The sequence below is a fragment of the Lathyrus oleraceus genome, chromosome 1 (assembly GCF_024323335.1).
Source record: "Lathyrus oleraceus cultivar Zhongwan6 chromosome 1, CAAS_Psat_ZW6_1.0, whole genome shotgun sequence".
Taxonomy (NCBI): Eukaryota; Viridiplantae; Streptophyta; class Magnoliopsida; order Fabales; family Fabaceae; genus Lathyrus; species Lathyrus oleraceus.
Window position 1 is genome coordinate 405,994,401 of NC_066579.1, and position 22,848 is coordinate 406,017,248.

The window sequence follows — 22,848 nt, forward strand, 5'->3', positions numbered from 1 at the left end:
AAAAGCTTGCATGTCATCCCTAATTTTCCTCAATAGGTTATCAAACTTAATGATCTCAATGAGAAATTGGTCCTACTCTAAAACAAGGGAATCAATACGCTATTCGAGCACCTTTTTCGCCTTCGGGAGACGATTATGCATGAAAGCATCCCTTTTATCCGCAACACTGAAGGCCAAGATAGCCGAAGGCTTATCTTGTATATTCCCATCCCTTTAAGTCTTTGATCCAACGCATGGGAGAGAGTCAAGTTATTGACTATCCATTTGGATCATTGAATGCACTATTGGCCGCCTAAAGTTGTGGGCCTAGCGCCTTTTACTTTCTTTCACCCCATATTTGTTATTTGCAGCCATTTTTCTTTTATTATATTTTTTTAATGTTTATTCCTTTTTTGTTTTTGTTTGTGATTTATTAATGGGCCTTGGTCCATTATATTTGCTACCCCATTATCCCTCTAATAATCATACACCCCAATGAAATTCTTATATCATAATTATTTTTTTATCCACTTCTTTTGTTATTTTTTTAAATTAATGATTAGATGCTAAATACTATAATAAATTAAATGATACATTTTCAATAATATCAAACCCTAGATTCAATGTCAAACAGTAATTTCAAACTCGTATTTCGATCGACTTCGAATTAACGTGAATCATTTCCTTTTCAAAATTAAATAGCCTTGAAACGTGTTTCACAATAATTAAACAATTGAAAAAGATTCAATTGTACATACTTGTTCCTCGTAATCTCAATTGTTCGTGTGATGACCATAAATCGCCTACCTTTCGGACGTTTATCAATCGCATCAAAACACGTTAAATACCCGAATTAAGATTATTCTTTTGTGGACAAAAAATATTGGGTTAAACGTACTTATTCCTCATAATCCCTAGTATTGTGTGATGGTCTTAATTAGCCTCTCAGGAGAATACTTGTCATTCGTTAAAGAAACATGACTTAATTTGCTATACAACTTTCATATTAATTCAATTGAAAAAAGGTTGGGTTGAACGTACTTGTCCATTCTAACCTCAAATTTTTGTGTGATGACCGTAATTAACATATTGTTCAAATATTAGTTAATTACATAAAAAAATACTCGAACACATCAAACTATCTTCTCGCCTCCGCGCGATCGAAAATCTTTTTTCAAAAGGACACTGTTTAGTCCGTTCTACTGCGATACAAACAAACACTTTAAGCCTCCAATTATGAGCACAAGAAAATATGGGTACTAAAGGTGAAACCATAACATGTTTTGAAGGAATACTTTATAACTCAAAGCTTTAATAGATATTAAATGGAAATGTGAAAAGATCATACTTTCAAGTATACAACATTTTAAGCCTATGATCCAAGAATAGTTGATGACAATGAATTACGTTGAGGATATCTTAACATTTATGATCCTCGGTGATTATTTAAGCTCATAGTAGGTTGAATAGATACATATATGGTTGATATATCCAGCTTGTTATTTAAACTAACTCTCGTAACAAATGCTTCATAGAGAAGGACACACCATAGCGTGTTGATGATTCCCTAAGGGAAGGATTATCAAGAAGTCATGATACTTGAGGTAGTACACTATTTTATGGATGGCCAATTTTTTTATTATTAATTCTTTAAAATGGTGAATCTAATTATGCTCATGAAATAAAATTATTGTGTTGACTAAAAAGATGAGTTTTCAAGTATTTGATAGAAAGCGGGTGCAGTTAATGATAAACAGGGGTGTAGAAAAGTAATAGCCACAAGAAAATCCAGCATATGGCCCAAAACCGGAAAATGATAAAAGTGGGACAAAGGCTATAAATAGATGTAACTTTATCTTCTTTCTAATCTCATCCTACCTTGTATTGTTCATTTGATTAGAAATAGTTTAGCTCTCTCAATTATCCATCATCACCTCAAATGGCATAAAAGAGAAATTGGTCCTCTCAAGCCTCACCATCATACTTATATGAAGACTTCTTCAATTAAGGGCAAGAGAGCAACTTCAATCCTTACTACACCGATATATAAGTGTGCATCTCTCACCACTTGGATGAGGAGCTTTTCTAGGATTGCCTATTTGTAGAAGCCTTCAACTTTGTCGGCCTAAGAAACTTATTCTTTGAAAAACCTCAAGAAATGTATCCTAAATTTGTGAGAATGTTCTATGCGAACCTCACCTACCAAAATAATGTTATTAGCTCAGAGGTCAAAAAGCATCCCATAAATCTATCTCTTGAAGATTTTGTACAAGCTTGCGATCCACCCTTCATCTGACAAGACTACAAACAAAAGGACGATGAAGGTAATGAATTCAACTTTGACCTCTATGCTCAAACCCTTCTAACTAATCCATCATCTAGAAATACATCTCCATTCAATGTCTGCCTTGTACTCCCAGACAATAGATTGATTCGTTATATAATGAATCATGTTCCTTTCCCAAGGAAGATCAACTTTAGCACCATCCAAAAATCGGATGTTCATGCAGTTTGATTTTTGGAAAATCATGTAGAGAAAATTTATGTAGATGATATGCTCCATCATATGTTGGATAGCAAAAAGAAGAACACCATTTTACCCTGTGGTAAATTAATCACAAAAATATTAGCATACACCGACTTTGACTTAGAAGATGAAGAATCCAAAATTATGCACTTAAAAATAGGGAAAGACATCGAGAGAAAAATGGGATATACTATTCAAGGAAGATAAATTGTTCCACTACATCCAAAAAAGGCAAGACAACGAAGAAATAATCACCTCCCTCAACCATCTTCAAACATTCTCAATGATATCAGTGATGATCAAAGAGCAATGTACTCAAAGATAAACAAACTTATCAAGAAAATGGAGAAAGTAAACCTCGTATCTCCAATAGTGTCATGCGGGGATGATGATGAGATGAACTAATTGTTTCTTATTTACTTTTTTTTGCTTTTGTCTTTCCTACAATTTCCTTGTCCCACTTTACCTTGAATTAAATAAAATGATACTTTATATTTCTTAAATGTTTATGTTCATATGTATGCATATTTAAAATTTTCACAATGCATCATTTACCCGCCTTTTCGATTTTGACAAAGGGGGAGAATTTACTTTCAAGGGGAGTAGAGTATAATCTCTACTTAATTGATGGTAAGTTTAATCACTCCAAATATATTTTTTATTGCTTTTACCACATCCTTGAGAGATGCGTTGTCATCATAAAAAAAGGGTTGAATGTGGAACCATGGTTTGCAGGTTGTAGGTTAGTGATCAAAAAAGCTCTTTCGAAGATGAATATGCTTTTGATGATGATAACAACTAAGGTGCAAGCATAATTATCGGTTAAAGATTTAATCATACTAAATAAGGTTTGGTGAGTTTGATGATCATTAAACATCCTCAGATGATTGGAACCGAAATGGAATATAACTCAAGCCTTACCTTCAATTAAATTTCAAGCAAGTATCAGTATGACTGAATTACCTGACAAGTCTTTATGTGTGTGAAAGCTCGCTCTGTCGCGTCTGAGTGAACAAAATTTGAAAAAGAAAAAGGGCGTTTTGTAAAGTTATATGGTTAAATCACACACTCACTAAAACAAGTTTTAATAAGTATTTTTCTCAAAGAAATATTTTTAAAAATGCTTTGAAGTCATACTAGTTGAATTGGGAATTGTCATAAAAGTTTTGGATAATTTTTTGTACTAACCAATCGATTGGAACCTATACCCAATTGATTGGGCGTGCAAAAATGCACCCTAATCGTTTAAAACGGTTCCTTAACGAATGGAAATGGTTATATATATTTTCTTTCCTTTTTAAAACCTTCTAAATGATTACTTTTATTTCTACCAATCGATGGTGCATGATGCCAATCAATTGGCTCATTAAAGTTAGCCATAAAAATTTTCCTTTTTCGTGCCACCCTCTAGCCTATGAATAGAGGACCCACCATTCATATTTTAACATCTAGAATCATGAGCTCTCATACCTCACTCCTCACCCTCTGTCTCTAAATATTTTCTCCCTTAGAACTTAGGCATATTACTTTCGAGAAAGGTCTTTTGCAAGTGAGACATTTGTGTAATTCTAGAAGGGTAGAATTGTGATTCATGAAGGAACACTTTTACATTGGTTGAATAATTTATCCATTTAGGGATTGTTTATTTGGGTTCAAAGCTAAACCCTTTAAAATCTTTAGTTTGGGGATTCAGCTACTAAGTCACCGATTAGGTTCAAAAGCTCAACCTGTTCAAAAGCTTTCATCAGTTTGAGATCAGCCTGATATAAAATCTCACATTGATTTGTGGTTATCCTAGTAAAAGCCCCAGATCAATTTGTAAATTCATCCAGGTTAAAAGCTCACCCAGATTCGAGATTAGCTCGTGTAAAATCTCGACTTAAAGCTTGAATACTAACTTCTTCAAGTTTTTGTTTGGAAAGAAGACTCGTGTTTCAATCATCCGTTTGGAAGGAAGACTTGTCACTTCTCTTTGTGTTCGTTTTTTGTTGGAAGTTATCCAAAAACTCCATTTTCCTAGAATAAGGGGATTCGAGAGTTCAACATACTAAAATATCTTAAGATTTACTTGATACTCTCAAGAATAAATATTGAGGATATGATTAGGTCTTTTCTATTTGACCGAAGCTCTATAATTCTTGGTGTTATCTCTCTATCCCTTAACTCTTTAATTACCGCACTTTATTCTTAATTTCTGATGCTTATTTCTAAAACCATTTTAAATGAAGTTAAACTCTTAAAATGATCCTAAGAGTTTTTCAAACTCAAGTTTTTATGAAATCCACAATTCACCTTTCTCTTGTGTGTGGAGTCATATGTCCAACAAAGCTCTATTTCTTAAATACATGTAATATATTTCACCAAGGTTGCTAAATCCAACCGTGGTGATATTCTATTTATTTATTTATTTTAATTTTAGAAGAGCACCAATTTTAACCATTTGTTTTTTAAAAAAAGGGAGAACATTTCACCATGGTTGAAAATTTCAACAATGAGAAAAAGTGGCTTGTATTTAGTTTATAAATAAATTAAAAATAAAAACGTCACTATAATATTAAAGTAATCATAAAATTTCACGCACTGGGATTCAAACCCATGATCTTTACAACATTTCCCCATGGTTGCTACATCCAACTGTGATAAAATGTAAATTATTTATTTTTAAAAATAAATAAAATGACAGCGCTTGATTTTCAAGATGTCACATAGATCCTTAAAAACAACTAATGAAATGGGAATTATAATATGTATTATTTGTAATAATATATGGATTTGCATGCAGCCACTTTCTCCTCATATTGTATGTATTTTTTTCCCTTACGAGCATCTTATGGATTATTTTTGGAGCATAAAGTCTTGTTCATATTATAAAGGGTGGTCTCAGTATTAGATAACATCTTCTGACTAAAAGATAACACATAAACCCTTTATCCTATCCCCTAACTCAACAACCATGTCTTCTCAGCCAATAGATGAGGATACCCAAAAGCTTGCACCTCATCCCCACTCTAAAACAAGGGAATCAATACACTCTTCGAGTGTCTCTTTCTCCTTCGAGATATGATTAGGCCTGAAGACATCCCTTTTATTCGCAACACTGAAGGTCAAGATAACCGAAGGCTTACGCATCTAGTATGACATTTCTTCCATTTTTTCTTGATGGAAAACTTTAACCTTGCTTGAGAAATAGGCATAATCCTCTTTGAAGATAAAAGACCAAAGCTACTTTGTAGTTTGAGGACTAAGGTGAGCCAAGAACAACAATGACAAGCTAGATAGGCTCACCAATGAAGTCCCACTAAGATCCAACTTTCTTAGGTCTGGCTACACTCTTTGAAGCCTTTTTGAGTTCGCCTCCCTAATGGGGAGCACTTCATTAACTTCTCTCATTAATGGGCCACCTCCAATTCCGTGTAGTGACGAGTTCAAAGCATCACCAATATAGGTTTATCAAGAGGGTTTCACACCTCGAACCATACTAAAACAAGAGGAATATAATAGGTTATATCAACCCTAGAAGTATGAAGCCTATCTAGAACCAACAAATAAACAACCATAGAAAGCGAATGAGTAATTATAGGCATTCATTTTACTTGAAGCATTGTTTTATTGCAACCCATAATATATGCAAGTAAAATGCAAGCAAACAATAAAAATACTCACTTTGAAGTATAAGGAAAAGGAAAAATAAATCGTCCGCTTCCTCACCAAATATATCACAACATTCCTTTTTTGTGGAGGCCTTAACTAACAGACATGTCTCTTTATATCGTTTCTTTTAATTCTTTTACACCATTGTAAAGGACCCTACACCATTGGCAAAGCCCAAAACTTACAAAAAAGCTACCAACTTGTTCTTTAAATAACTCTCCTTTTGATCCAGATCATTAGGGAGGTATACATAAGTTCTTGCCTCGAGTAGGAAATGGTTTTGACGACAAAATTTTGGAAGCTTGTCAGAACATCTCAAAGGAGTATTATGATAAGCATCACATATACTTACATGGGTGACCTCGATAAGGGGCGTAAGTATATAATATTCATCCTTGAAATTTTCCATATTATCAATATACACCTTGAACATCTTCCTACCTTGGTTAAGAGACAACAAACCTTGTCCCCACTTCAAATTCAGCCGAACTACGTTGGATATTGAGAATATGAAAAAAGCATCAAGTTTGGCACATCATTCATGTACTTGCATCAGTAATGGCAGAAATTCACGTAGGCCCGGCTTAGTGGATGCAGTTGTAAAGGAAAAACCCCTAGATGGTTAAGGACGTCCATTTCAAAATCATTGAAGAGAAGTCGAAAACCTATCAGAGAAAACAAGCATTTATAAAAAGGAATGACACATCCTTCATACTTGGTGCACAACCTTTTATCCTCTTTCAGAGGAAGTGCCTCCTAGCCAGAGGCAGAACCCACCTCAGTAAAGGCATGGTCCAAACTTCATTTATTGGAAAATATGAAAACAATGTCCAGCGTCTCATGGTCCACCCATAGCACTAGGTCTTCGACTCCTGCATCCCAAGTAGTTTGACAACTATTTTGGTCCATTTCAATTTTACTTCCATCACATAAAAAAGAACGACCATAAGTATAACCACAAGATTGAGATTCCTACCACCACATTACTTCACCATCTATGGGGTTATAGTCAAAAGCATGAAGATGCGCCCTAATGTAAGTTTGAGCTTTTCATTCTTGTCTGAAGCCGCTCACAAAAATTGGATTCGTCAAGGAAAAACATGGGAAAACAAAACCCTTGACAATTTTCCTAGGGTCAATAAGATATATATATATATATATATATATATATATATATATATATATATATATATATATATATATATATATATATATATATATATATATATATATATATATATTATAATAATAATAATAATAATAATAATAATAATAATAATAATAATAATAATAATAATAAGGAGGTAATACCGATCAAAGTACAAGGGACACTCGATAAAAGGCACAAGGACTACAAATTTCGAGGGAAAAAATACCAACTGAAAAATACAAGAAAATATAAGCAACTATAACAACCCCAATAACTAGGAAAAAGGTATCACAGTCCACAAGAAAAAATAGAGGATAAACACAAAAACCAGAATTCAAATAGAGCTAGATCTCTCCGATCCAAGGACCCCGGTAAAAGCAACGAACCCACAAAAGACATAACAAGAAAACATTCAAGGGAGGCTAAAGCCATTCAACCCAGTATTAGCCCAGAAACATGATAGGGTTCTCAAGTCAAGTCGAGAAGGCACATGAGTTTTCCATAGACTTACCAAGATACCATTTCCAAACCAAAATGATGTTCGTGTCTTCCATGTCTTTAGATGTCACTGAAGAACCTAAAAAAACTATATTATTCACAGATTTCCAAATCTACCAAACCACGTCACACCAAATCATCCTCAACCCCCTTTAGTCCTATAATCTCCACCCAAAGGAATAAACATCTAGAAAAGAGGCAAGATAGTGCACCATCCTAACCACCCAAAAACCATATACCAAATAGTGTATGCAACCTCACAGGCCACACAAAGATAAGAGGAAGACTCTATGAGAAATGAATAAAAGGGACATGAAGTAGTCTCAGAGTCAAGACTAGCAACCTTCTCTCCATTCTCGATAATAATATCTCATTTTCTTTCTTCCATAACCACTTTATATGAACTCTGGAAAATGATAAGCAAGTATAAGAGGAAAAAAGATATTATTTGTCACCTTTGAAAAAGAGTGATTCTCATTGCGCATGCGAGTCAAAGCACTGAAGTGTCAGAAGAGGTGTTAGAACAATAATTGATAAAAAATTATAACAAGAGATGGAATCAAAAATAGAAGAGTAATAAGAGAATCTCTAAATCTCACAAGCAGAAATGGAAAGTAGAGAAAGTTTTCCATGGAAACTCCTTATATTTCTTGATCGACTACCACACAATCAACATTTAGAGACATACAGAAACTTACACATGTCATCAATGACCTTGATCGAACCTCTTTTACTTAAGTACTGAAGTACTCTAAAAATATCACTTTTGTTGCTAGACCTAGGATCATGTGTCGAGTCCGCTTTGTGAAACTTGGCAATTATAAGACAAATATTTAATTTGCATGTTCCTAAGGACATCTGCTCCAACTCATCATACTTTTCCACTTACACGAGCCAAATACTTACCGGAAAGCCCAAGACAATAATAAGAAGCGGCCATGGCGATACAATATTTGCCTCACCAAGTAACAGCGAAAACTGGGGGCAATTGTTCCGAGCCTAAGGAAGAAGGTCCAACCCAGACGATACAATATTTGATTAATTGATTTGTGTGTTGGAATGTTATCCTTACATATACTCCTCGCTCTAATTATTTAAAGCTCTCTCACCATATTTTAAGAACTTTTTCTCTCGATCACTCATTTTTCTCGTTCCACCAGATAACAAACTCTAAATCAGATGTTACAATTCTTATCCATTTTTTACTTAGGTGAATATGCATTATGATATAACTTGTTAATATGTCACGTCATACTCCTTCTGTTTTAAAATGACTGTCACTTTAGAGAGAAAAAAATTATTTCAAAATAAATGTCATTCTCACTTTTCCTTTGTAAAAATCATTGTTATTTTTCCAATTGTATCTTTTACTCCCTCCGTTCCTTTATAAGTGTCATTTTTTGACTTTTTACACATACCAAGGAAGCTAATCATTATTGTTACTTTTCAAACAATAATTCTTCTTTTACCTATAATACCCTTAATTATTTATTACATTCACTTTACTTTTTCTCTCTCTGCAATCATTATCTAGGGGTAATTTTGACAAATTTGCAATTAATACTACCTTAAACTTTGCAAGTGACAATTAAAAAGAAACAATTTTTTTACAAGAAAGTGACACTTAAAAAGGAACGGAGGGAGTAATTATTACTCTTTACAATACTTCCAACACATTAATAAGATTAATTTAGTAAAAGTGCAGTATTTTATGACAACATTATTGTATTTCTTAATCCGTGTGCAAAAATCTTAAACGATGTCATTTTAAAATGGAAGAAAGAATTTTTACAATCATAAATTGAATATATTATTATTTTATTAATATTTTATAATTTTGGGGATATTATCAATTCAAAAAATTAAGATATTATTTTAAGAGTTTAATAATAGTGCACTGTCACTATAAAAATAATATCAGTATTATATATATATATATATATATATATATATATATATATATATATATATATATATATATATATATATATATATATATATATATATATATATATATATATATATATATAATCAAAATAGTTTAAAATACCAAACCATATAAATAATTTTAAATTTACTGAATAATTTGACAAAATACATATTTTAATTGATTGTAAAAAATTTACAATGTAAAAGCATTATCCTTTTTCTCCTATTTTGATTAAAATTTACAATTTTAAAGATTAATTTATCTACTAGCTCCATAAAAAAAATATTAATCAATTTAAAAAATAACAGTAACATGATGAGATTAAATATTTTCCAGTGATGATATTTATATTTCTAGGAAAATGATCCAAAGTTTAATTAAGTGGGGCATAGATAGTGATGGAAAAGGAAAGGAGAGAAAGATAAATGGTGGGGGACAAAGTTGCAGTGTTAAGTTTGAGATGGTTTATTATTATTATTATTATGTTGATGAAATGAAAACCAACCCCACTGAGTTGTGATGACACTTTGATGAAAACAATAATAACTCACCATCATCCATTGTTATGGTTGCAGTATCTTGGCCCTTTGTGCTTTTAACCCATTCTTGAGGCCAAACCAAATTGCATAACTCAAGGTTCATTGTCCTACAAAATTTGTCCATATTATTGATACGTATGTTTGAGTTTACCCTAATAACTATGACTGACACAAATCTACGTAACGTACAGTACACTTTCTTCTTCTTTCCTTTCATATTCATTATTTCAACTTCCAATGTTACGTGGTCCTCAGATGTTGCCATTTCACGTTCTCTTCTGACTCCTACACTCTTCTCCATAACCACTTCTTGGAGTACTTTCCATTACACCAAAGACTCGTCCACCTCGTGTGTCTGCAGTAGTAGGTAGGTCCATCTCAATCCAAAGACTCGTCCAATTCTTATTTTATCTGATAGTTATGTTACGTATTAATTTCATACTAGTACTACTTTAAAAAAAAATTACAGTATGATCTAGAGATTTTAAAACGTTGATAAAATCTAAAGAGTTGTCCTAATCAATTACTACAATGTTTGGATTGAGACACCCATGCAATTCTATGAACAAGGTTCAGATTTCTACTTTCTAACCAACTATATGTTCCATAGAAAAATTACATTGATGATGATGCAAAAGTAGTTGAAAGTAATATTAGAGTTAACTTTGTTTGTCTATAATTAGGTGCATTTACATTTTTCTATTGTTTTGCAAAGAGTAGTATTAACATTCACATTTACCTATTCATACGAGTTACTACAAGGCTTGAATATATTTTTGACTTCTATAGAGTTATTTTGAATACTAGTACTACTACATTCATTTTCTTTTCTTATAAAAATCAGTTTTTAATCTCTACAAAATTACCATGCAACGAGTTTTAGTTCTTAATGCTAACTCACATATAAAATTTTAAGTGATTTTTTAGGCATGTTTAAAATATTATATAAAGTTCACCAACAATTTAAACATTATTAACATTAAATAAATTAAATATAAAATTTTCAAACAACAAAAAATTAAGATATACATAGAAAAACTTGAATTAAAAATCAAAATTTTAATACTTTTGTGAAAAAACTTTTTTTAATTTTATTTTTAAAATAATCACTATTTTCAAATTAAATACCAAAATAACCAAATTTTCAAACTATTTAACAAACTAACCATTTTTCAAATCAAACAAAATTTACACGACAAGAGCAGACACCTATATTTTTTTGCACTAAGGCGCCAACCCTAGTGGCGCATGCATGCACATGATGCAATAAGAGCAGGCGTCATTATCAGTAGCGCATGCTTTATTTTATTGTGTTTTAATTATTTATTAAGGGGAGACGCCAGTATGAATGGCGCATGCATGCAAATAGCTATTGAGCATGCGTCAGGAGGAGTGGCGCATGCATGCAATATTGGTACAAAATAATATGCAGTGGCGCCATGAGGAGTGGCGCATGCATGCAATATCAGCTTTTTGCATGCATGCGCCATAGGCAGTGACACCTTAGTGCTAAAAAGCATGCATGCGCCACATGCAATGACGCTTACTCTTGTCGTGTAATTTTTTTTTTGTTGAAAAGTTGTTAGTTTGATAATAGTTTGAAAATGTGGTTATTTTAGTATTTAATTTTAAAATAGCGATTATTTAAAAAAAATCACTTTTTTATAATCATCTAAACATGCTTTAAAAACTAGATTTTGTATATATATATATATTACAAAGGACTAAAAAAATTTATACAGTTTCAGTTCGGTTCTAAGGTCTGATTAACCGCAATCTATTCTAACACAAAATCCTTTAAGAACTACAACATCAAGATGTCTATAGACCATAAGATTCAGAGATCACAAGATGGTTATGTCATTATCACAAAGTCAGGCCGATGACATCACATCTTCAGAGGTAGTATAACACATTGGAATCTAATATGTACATGCCCTAGAAAGGACACCTCATTAAAACAAATCACTATAGTATAACCATTATATCCCAATACGAGTGATCTTCTATTATATGTCACTTTTACAACTACTAAACACAAAAGATTCTAGGTCCTTGAAACCCTCGAGTCCCACTATAAAAAGTTAGTTAAACCATCACATTGAGGTACACACTTTTCTAAATTTAATTACCTATTATTTTCGATCTTCACAAGATCATTGATGTTTAAAGCTAGCGGAAATATACCCGAACATATCGCACGCTCGAACATACAACAGAGTCACCATCAAACTTTATTTATTCCCGAAGGAAAGGGAAAACATCGATAAAACTCGGGGGAAAGAGATAATTGGGTAAGGAAGTCGGTTATGCAAGGGGAAGGTATTAGCACCCATAACATCCATGGTACTCCATAGGAACCATTTTGATTGTTCTTGCTCGAATGAGTGTTACATCTAAAGATTACTCGCAAAGGATGAGGGAAAAGGAAGTAAACAGATAAAGTGATTGATGAGGATTAGGACCCTCATGCCTACGTGTCCTCATAGTGCAATGAGAAATTCAGAGTTTCGTAGTTCATAAAACTAATGGTTGGAGATGAAAAGAATTGTGATAAAGGTATGGTCTAAACCAAAGGATAATATGATTTGAACTCCAACAAGGGGTGAAAGATGAACCCAAGAGTAAAATTGGTATAGACTAAAACGTGGAGGAAACTAGGCATACCCACTGTATTGTCTTACCAAAAAAGAAGGAATTAGGTGTTTGGGTACAAGTCAAACATCTCTTGGTTCACAAGCTGACATAAGATGGAGAACAAAGGGATATTGTATTTGACTTAAAGAATAAGGTATATCAGATGAAGTGAATGAAGGTAGAATACGAATGTATCATGAAGATGAATGAAGTGAATAACCAAAGTCAAAGAAGTGAAGGGTTTGGTAACAAGTGACTGAAAAGGTATAATTTGAAACCAAAGGTATGAGTATATTGGAATCCATAGGATAAGTGGTATTTATAGCTCAAGAGTAAAGATGACACACCTAAGATATATAGGGACAGAGGCATACCCACGGTATTGTCATGACCAAAAGATTGAATTAGGTGTTTGGGTACATACCAAACATCTCTTGACACCAAGGTGGACAAATGTCCTAAAAGGGTGTATTTGGAACTCCAAAGAAAACTATATTTCAGTTTCAAAGAAACAATATGTCACTGAGGTGGATGATAATGAGTGAAGGTAGATAATGGGTTATGAAAACTATGAATGACGCCCTAAGACGGAAGGATGAATAATTAGAAGTATGCTCGCCAAGGATTCGCATCCTCGTGCCTACATATTCTCACTGTGCAATAGGAAAATCAGAGCAATCGTAGTTCGTGGAACCACGAAAACAAAGGAAAGATAAGGAAGTCAGCGGCTGAGCAAAATTCTGACAAGAATGTTCTTGAGAGAGAGAGAAAGAAATGACATTTCATGAGAAAAGGAAGATGAAGTTGTTGAATTTCCTTCTCTTCCTTTAGCTAATTCAGTTGGTCCTTAGTGCATTAAGCCTATTGTTTTGTTGTTTACTCCACTATTTTACTCTGCACACCTTCATGCTGAACACAACAACTACACTTTGCATTGGGCCTTAATCGGTAGGCTCAACGCCTCTGTTTCTAGGCCATACTCTCTTATGGCTTGTACACCACTATGCAATAGCTTTATTTAATCAATTGATGCTTGTTTTCTTTAATCTTTTCTATACTTTTCCTACACTTTACTATACTTTAATACATTTTAATTCATTTTTATATGCTTTATTTCATTTTAATTCTTTTAATACTTTTTTAATACATTTCATTTTGATATTAAAAATACTTGAAAATAGAAATAAAAATAGTTAATGCATATTTAAGTTTAGTATATGGTTAAAATCCAATTAGACTTAGAAATCAACATGCATGTTAATACTTATATTTTAATTACAATTTAAGTAGAACTAATTTTCAACTTAGATTTTAGAAACTAATACATGTTAATATTAGATTTTGATTATCATTTAATTAGATAGTTTTGATTTTGGTTAATATGCATGTTAACATTTTAATTTCTTCATGTTTTTAGTCCTTTAATTAAAATCCATGTGCTTTTATACATTGATCATGCTCGTGAGTGATTTGATTGATCAAAGTCAATTTTGATCAATTAATCACTTCACATGTCATTTGATTCTCCTATCTAGACAAGTCATCATAAGTCTCTTGATCACTTGATATGATTAGATCTATACTTGCACCTGGTTTTTCAAGTCAAACACAAGCTCAAGACATCATCATGTAAGACTCTGAAGATTATGGATATTCAAGCATAACAAAATATATTCATATTCAACACTTGTCAGTTATGATGTAAATTGTTCGTCACGGGCCTTAAGCAATGGAGAAGAATGGGAGGGATTATTCCTATCCTTGTTCTGAGTATATTTGGGTACATGACGTAGGCCCCAATTATTCAAAGTGTCTGCCTCCGTTCTTAGATTTTAGTGCAATTTAAATTAAACGTTTGTCAAGTCTTCTTCTCCATGGATGGTTAAACACCCATCTCTGAACCAAGATTCTTGTCTCATGCATGTTTGCCAAACCTCCTCTTCATGCATGTTTGTCTTGTCATACGTCGTGCTTCGACAAGCCCTTCTCTTTCTTGTTTTACTTATCAGACCTCGTGCTTAGGCAAACCCCCCTTTTTCATGCATGTTTGTCTTGTCAGACCTCGTGCTTAGACAAACCTTTATCTTTCTTGTTTGTCTTGTCAAACCTGATGCTTAAACAAACTCTTCCCTTTCTTGTTTGCCTTGTCAGACCCGGTGCTTAGGCAAACACCCCTTTTTGTAGGTCTTGATCCATAGATCTAGGTAAAATCCTACAATTCTAAATTGGCCATACTATCTATTGGTTAACGTCATATCCACTTTTTGGTTCAAACACACCTACCCTATGAATTCAAACAACACTCAACCCGTCGTTCAAACAATACTTTTACCACATCTACGCAACATTTTCATCATTTAACAATTCCTTTACATTTAAGCAATTTCTTTTATTCAATTCAATCAATTCTTTCTTTTTCTTTTATCACACAAACTCTTTTCAAAACAACAATTTTCTTTCTTTGCATAAAAGAACCGTTATAATCTGTTCCTTAACAATCAAACTAAAAACTTAGAGCATCCGGACAAGGACCAAAATCAGCTAAAGGCTACACAATTATAGGATACGATTATAACTGTTCCCTAAAACCAACCAACAAATCTGTAATTTCTACCATAAACTACGGAGCTATGATTTTCTCATTGCAGTATGAGAATACGTAGGCATGAGGGTTTGAATCCTTGGAGAGCACACTAATTAATATACTTATTCCCCCTTTATTATTTTCTAGTAACCTTTAGATAATAAAACTCATTCATGCAAAGAACAATCAAAATGGTTCTAATTGAGTACAACGAATGTTAAGGGTAATAATAAATTCCCTTTGCATAACCGACTTCCTTACCCTATTTCTATTTCCCTTGGGGTTTATCAATATTTTCTCTTTCCTTCGGGAATAAAAAAATTTCGGTGGCAATCTGTTGTATCTTCGAGCGTGCGATACGCTCAGGTATTTTTTGTAGCACGACAGCTGACGACTCTGTTGGGAATTCCATAAGCAAGTCAAAGCCTAGCTTTATTTTTTTCCATGTTTGTTTGGGTGTTTATCTTTAGTATTTCACTTGCTTTATCACTATTTCATTTGTCACATTCTTCATTGCTTTAAATATTCATTATATGCTAGATATTTGTTATGCTCTTTGTTGTGGGATGGAATGATGTTACATGAGAGAAAAGTTATATACCCAAGCTTGAGTATACACACAAGATAGTATGTGGAAATATTCATCTTGGCATGTTTGGTGTTATGCCTCGATCATGGTCAACATGAGATGTCACACCTAGAGTAGATCCTTTAGGAAGCATCCTTGTCCGACAAGTCATTTGTCCCAGGCAGTGGTATCTAAAAATGGATCCATGACTCTAGGGTCCTTTTTAGGAACCTTCTTCTTTGAAGACTAGTACCTAATTGTGAGGGGATATTGGGTTTTTACGAGAAACCAAGACCCTACATACCTTGATCATCATGTATACGTCGAACCTTTGAACCTACTATGAGTAGTATATACAAATTATCTAGAATATGTTGAATCTTTGAATCAATGGGTTTTTCATACATATCTGCATTTTATTCACATGAAGTTTATTTTAGCATGTGCATATTTTTAGGGAATCCCCAGTCTGTCATTCATAGTAGATCATATCATGTAGAAATCTGACAGGAGAAATACTTACCAATACAAACTCATGGAGTCTAAGCTTGATGAGTTAAAGAAGCTTGGAGATCTTTTGATTGTTGATCACAAAGATTCCTTCAAGAAGACTTATGGTAACTTGTTGGCTATTTTGTTGACCAAGGAAAACATTGGGTTAATTCTTACTTTTGCTCCGTTCTGTGATCCCATTCTGCATTGCTTTACTTTCTAAGATTTCCTTTTGGCTCCCACTTTGGAGGAATTTTCCCACATCTTACGTATTCTTGTTAAAGACCAAGTTCCTTACATGAGTACAAATGGTTTTCTAGAGTCTCCAGTGATTGCACAAGCCCTTAATATCAAGAGGGAGGTAGTTGACTCCAACATTCGTACCAAAGGTAACACCAGAGGGTTTCCTTAAAATTTCCTCATTGAAATAGCCACTCTATTTTCTGATAGTTGAAATGGGGATGCTTTCTATGCCAACTTAGCTATTCTCATTTATGGTTTTGTACTTTTCCCTAACATTGAGGGTTTCATTGATAAAGTTTCTATCAACATCTTCTTGACCAAGAATCTGGTTCCCACGCTTCTAGCTGATATCTATTTATCTTTCCATTGGAGAAACAAGAATAAGGGTGGAATGATTAATTGATGTGCTCCCTTGCTTTACAAGTGGCTCTTGACTCACTTTCCAAGGAAATGACCTTTTACCGATAAGGTGGGAGCATTGAAGTGATCCCAAAGGTTGATGTCTCTGAATGTCGAAGACATAGTATGGTATAGCCGTGACCATGACGGGGTTGAACCCATATTTATTGTGGTGATTTCCATAATATGCCTCTTATTGGTGCTAAGGGTGGATTGATCAACTACAATCCTGATCTTTCACTACGTCAATTTGTTTATCTATTGAAAGATAAGCTTGGAGACAAACAGTTAGAAGAATTTCTGATAGCTGAAGGGGTTGGTGATTTTGAGTTGCTGAAGAGAGTACGTCGTGTATGGGGCAAAGTCCATCATATTGGAAAAAATGAACTTGGAAAACAAAATTGCATTTCTTTGGAACCATATACATATTGGGTTAAAGCTAGAGTCCAGACTGTCAAGCTTCCATATCCTTGGGAACCTTCTATGAGTACCAAGCCTCCTAGGCCTTCTCCTATTTCTATCTCTGAAGTTGAAAAGCTCAAAGAGACTATCAAGCTGTTGGAAAGGAGAATTTTGATCTTCAATCCGACCTTGGTAAGCTCATATAAGAGAAAGAATACTTGAATATTAACCTCAACCAGAAGAGATTGCATGCTCAAAGCGGTTAAAATTGCTCAAGTGGAAAAGAACAAATGAAGCAAGATTGATAATGCTGTAAAGGGGGCTTATGTTGGTCTTTCCACCAAGAAAAAGCAACTTGCTAAAACTTAACATCAAACTGGAAAAATGGCTATTGTTTGGAACCAGACTCTGACATCTCACAAGGAGATGGAGGAGAGCTACAAGGCTTAACTCGAAGGACTTTAAGACCAATTGGAAGGTTGCAAGGAGTAGTTGAAGAAATAATAAAGTTGTGTATAAAGCTTGAAGCTTCCCTCTCTTAATGTCAATGTGTAAGACCCCAATTTTAACCCTAAGATCCCTCATGGCATCATAACATTGCATTTGCATTGCCTCAAGGATCTTTAGCATCTTGGTTCCCTTTGCCTTTGGGTGGGATTCCTTGTGATTGGTTTGAGATCACCAAGTATGCTTGAATTATACATCATTATTTCTCTTACTTTTGTTTACTAACCAAAAGCACAAAAATGTGTCACTAACATCTTTTGTTTGAAGCTTGAGTATCATCCAAGACACTTTGTGGGTTCTATTTAGATGATCAGTCAACACAAGGGAATGACTTGAGATACTTCCAACAGGTTCAAATGGGGTCTATTCGTCAGTCAAAACGTTAATCTTGAAGGAGCAAAAGTTTGTTCATGAGTTGTCATGCTCGCTAGGCGAGCAGAATGGGTCGCCTAGCGAGTCCCAAGAAAAGCACCAGAATCACCTACGCTCAAAGGAATTTCTTGAATTGTCATGCTCGCTAGGCGAAGTCCACGTGTTTAAAAAAAATAATAATAAATAAAATAAAAAAAAGAACGAAAAGAAAAAAAAAATAAAAAAAAATGAAAAATGAAAAATAAAAATAAAAATAATAATAATAATAAATAAATAAATAAATAAATAAAATATAACAGAAATTTTTTGGACTTGGGCCTCTCTCATTTGAGCCCACAGGTCCATAAAAATCAGGTTATAAATTCAGAGTTTCAGTGAAACAAAAAGCCATTATATTTCCTATTATCCTGGCAAGGAAAAAGATAGTGAGAGAAGAGCTAACAGAGTTCAGAGCAACCTCCAGAGACTGAAGGGAACTCATCGGCAAAGAACCAATTCCCTCTCATATAAACCCTCAGATTGCTTTGCAAACCCAACCGGGCAATTCAATTTCATTCGATCTCTCCAGTCAGGTTTGCCTTATTCCCATTACTTTATGCTTTTAATTTGAATGCTCTGAATGTATGAGGTATTATGGGTGAATTTGATACCCTTTTGATGCATGTGTTTGACAAGACGTTTAGGCCTCCTACCCTTGGTTGCTTTTTGTGAATTTTAATGGCATGATTCATGTGGTTACATTTTAATTTGGGGGGCAACTCTTGATTACCCTATCTTGTTTCTCTAACCTGTTTGTTGAGTTTTGTTTTGTGAGGGCTCACATACTCTTGCAGGGATAGCTTGCTTGATGTTCCACTTTATTTGTGGGGTACCACTTGGAGGTCTATTCCGATTACCTGTACTGACTCACTTTCTTTGATGGTGTTTAGCTTGGGAATCTCTGGTTTTCTTACCTCGTAAATTGCTGTTGCTTCGGATCTTTATCCGCGTGGTACTTTATTTTTCCCGCATTTTACCGCTTTCTTAGGTTTTGCATAGCCTCTCGTGGCATGTCAATTAAGGTTGCGCGGTTCCTTCATCTAGGACTGCCTTTTTGCATGAGCATCCCTAAACACCCCAAACTCATTGATTTTTCTTCTCCTAAGAACACGTTATCTCCTTCTACTACAGGCGAGTAAGTCTCCAAAGGTCGAGCATCCGGTAGATTGCGTAGTAACGTCGTTCACCCCAAAACACAACCCTTACCCCATAGGTGGTCGAACTACGTTTTGCTCTGATTTTCATCCCAGATGAGATACGTAGGCATAAGACGCGATGTCTTAGCGAACACACTCCTCTTTAACCCATAGGTAGCCGAGCTACGAAGACTCTGATTCTCAGATTCAGATGAGATACGTATGCAGTGGATACGACGTCCGTGCGAGTCATTTTCTTTTGATCCTTCTTTTAGTAAGTAGTACATTAGATAAACATACATGCTTTTCTCATCCCTTCAATCATGTTTGCACAAATAAATTTTCAAAAAAAAAAACAACAACCTTTGCAACAAATGTGAAAAGGGCTCCCTAGGAGTACCTAGGATGCTTTGGGTGCCTAACACCTTCCCATTGCATAACCAACCCCCTTACCCAGATCTTTGACATTTTTACTAGTTTTTGATTCGATAAAACTTTTAGGTTTTTGTTCGCTTTCTAACCATTCCTTTGGATAAATAGAAGTGCGGTGGCGACTCGACTTGTATGATTTACCTTGGATTTAGTCAATATCTCTAATGGTAACGAATACCCCGCTACAGAAAAGTGGCGACTCTGCTGGGGAAAATAGAACATCCTAGTGGGTTTTGCCTACTTTTCATATTTGTTGTATTGTATTGTATATTTTTTTTGTGACATATTTTTGTGCAATTTGGGATTACTGTATTGTATGTAATGATTGAATTGCTTGAATATTAATTCCTTGTGTGCTTGGTGATCTTTGTGAGATGAGTTCTATACCCGGACTCGAGTGCACTTAGGATAGGAGAATGGCGTAGTCTTGTTGACTTGTGTGGAGTTATTCCTTAGCAAGTTGACTTGCAAGTCCATTCACTTGGTGGAGGTTATGTTGGGATCAATAATGTCACACAAGTAAGTTGTGGTTAGACATTACTCTTTCCAATATAGACCTTAGAAGCCAAGGACCTTAGTTTACCAAGCCCATCTTGGCCTATTCTTAGGATGTAGTGCGAAAGTCGTTCAAGTGTAAGATTTGATAAGATTGTTACGCGATACTACACTCATAAGAGTCTCTCTTGAGAATATTTTCGGAATACGAGTAGTCGTTTCTCCAATAATATCCGAAATATGGGATGATGACTATGGGAACCTTTTGTAGAACATGTTTGGCAGGTTTAAACCCTAGTACACTCCCCTTTGGGTGGTTCTTAACCTAAACTCCATGCTCGTGACTTGCAACAAACCCTTGATTCATGGTTGATCCGTTCAGGTATCCTTAATATCAATGGAACTTGGGTGTTGATAAGGTGTAAACCATAATCCACCAAAATGGATGATTGATATTAAGGATAACATGATCCATCCCATGACCTTTGTTTGGTGTGCTTTGCTTGATCCTTGAGTGTGATTGTTGCATTCATGCATTCATGCACCCATTTGCATCCATATCATCAATAAATAAGAAAATTTTCAAGGAACTTAAGGGGTTTATTTGCAAAATTTTCAGACATGGAAAGACAAAGAAGGAATACAAAGAAGTACAGCTTCAGGCAACCAGATTTTAAAGAGTTAAGGAATTTGACATCTTATGTATTAGATCCCTTGGGTTTCAAGGCTCGTTTTGGGAAGCTTCTTCCTCTTTTGACTACTTAGGTGGATGAAGGATTGGTGAGTGTATTGGTGCAGTTTTATGATCCCTTGTACCGTTGCTTCACGTTTCTGGATTTCCAGCTTTTGCCTACCCTTGAGGAGTATGCTTACCTTGTGGGTATACCTATTCTAGACCAGTTGCCGTTCAGTGGCTTGGAGAGTATTCCTACTTCTCAAGAGATAGCTGACATGTTACACATAGATGAATCTCTGGTTGGTGCTCATATGACTACCAAAGGTGGAATTCAAGGTCTCCCTTCTGAGTTCCTCATTGCTCAAGCTACTATATATGGGAAGACCATGAGTGAGGATGCCTTTGAAGCCATATTTGTACTTCTCATCTATGGATTGGTATTGTTCCCCAACATCGACAAGTTTGTGGATGTGAACGCTATTAGGATTTTCTCTACTCTTAATCTCGTTCCGACTCTGTTGGGCGATACCTATTTCTCTTTGCATATGAGGAATGCAAAGGGTGGTGGCGCCATTGTGTGTTGTTTGCCTATGTTGTATAAGTGGTTTATTTCTCACTTACCTCAGACGGTCGCTTTCAAGGAGAACAAGGAGTGTCTATGGTGGTCCAAGAGACTTATGTCTCTCACTAATGATGATATCTCTTGGTATAACCATGTGTATGATGGTGTGCAGATTATTGACTCTTGTGGCGAATTCTCCAGTGTACCTCTTCTTGGTACATGTGGTGGGATTAACTACAATCCTGTTTTGGCATGTCGGCAGCTTGGGTTCCCCTTAAAGGATAAACCCAATAATATTTTGTTAGAGGGTGTATTCTTTCAGGATGGTAAAGATCCCCAAGGCTTGAAAGCTAGGATGGTCCACGCTTGGCGCAAGATTCACAGGAAAGGAAGGAAAGAGTTGGGTCCTAAGAATTGCATCGCTTTGGAGCCTTACACTGTTTGGGTTAGGAAGAGGGCGTCTGAGTATCTCATGCCTTACGAGTATCCGAGACCTACACCTATGATTATGGTTGGGCCTTCAACCCTCCCTAATCAAGGAGTAGAGGAGTTGAGAGACGAAGACCGTTCACGTGCCTGGATCCGTGAACGTGAAGAGTTGCTTCAGCAGATTAAGGAGAGGGATGCGTTGATTGAGTTTCTTGAGCATCAGATTATTGATGACCCTGATGATGTATGGAATTCTCTACTTCCTCAGTCTTCTAAGTTCTGGAAGAGGAGGTATGATCGACTCGCCAAAGAGAAGGCCGATATGGAGGCAGCCTACGAGAGGGAGGTGAAGAGGCTTCGCGCATCTTATCTTCCTGTGTCCCGAGCTTTAGATGATTGTTTCTAGGGATCCATAAGACGATTATTTTCCTTTTCTCTTGTATATGATTGACGATGCTGCACTTTTTTTCCCTAATATTATTTGATGAGATATTTCCATTTGTGATAAAATGCTTAATATTTCCAGAATTTGCAAATAAAACTCCAAAGTTCCTTTGAAATAAAAAACAAATCATATGCACAAGCATTGCATGCATCATAT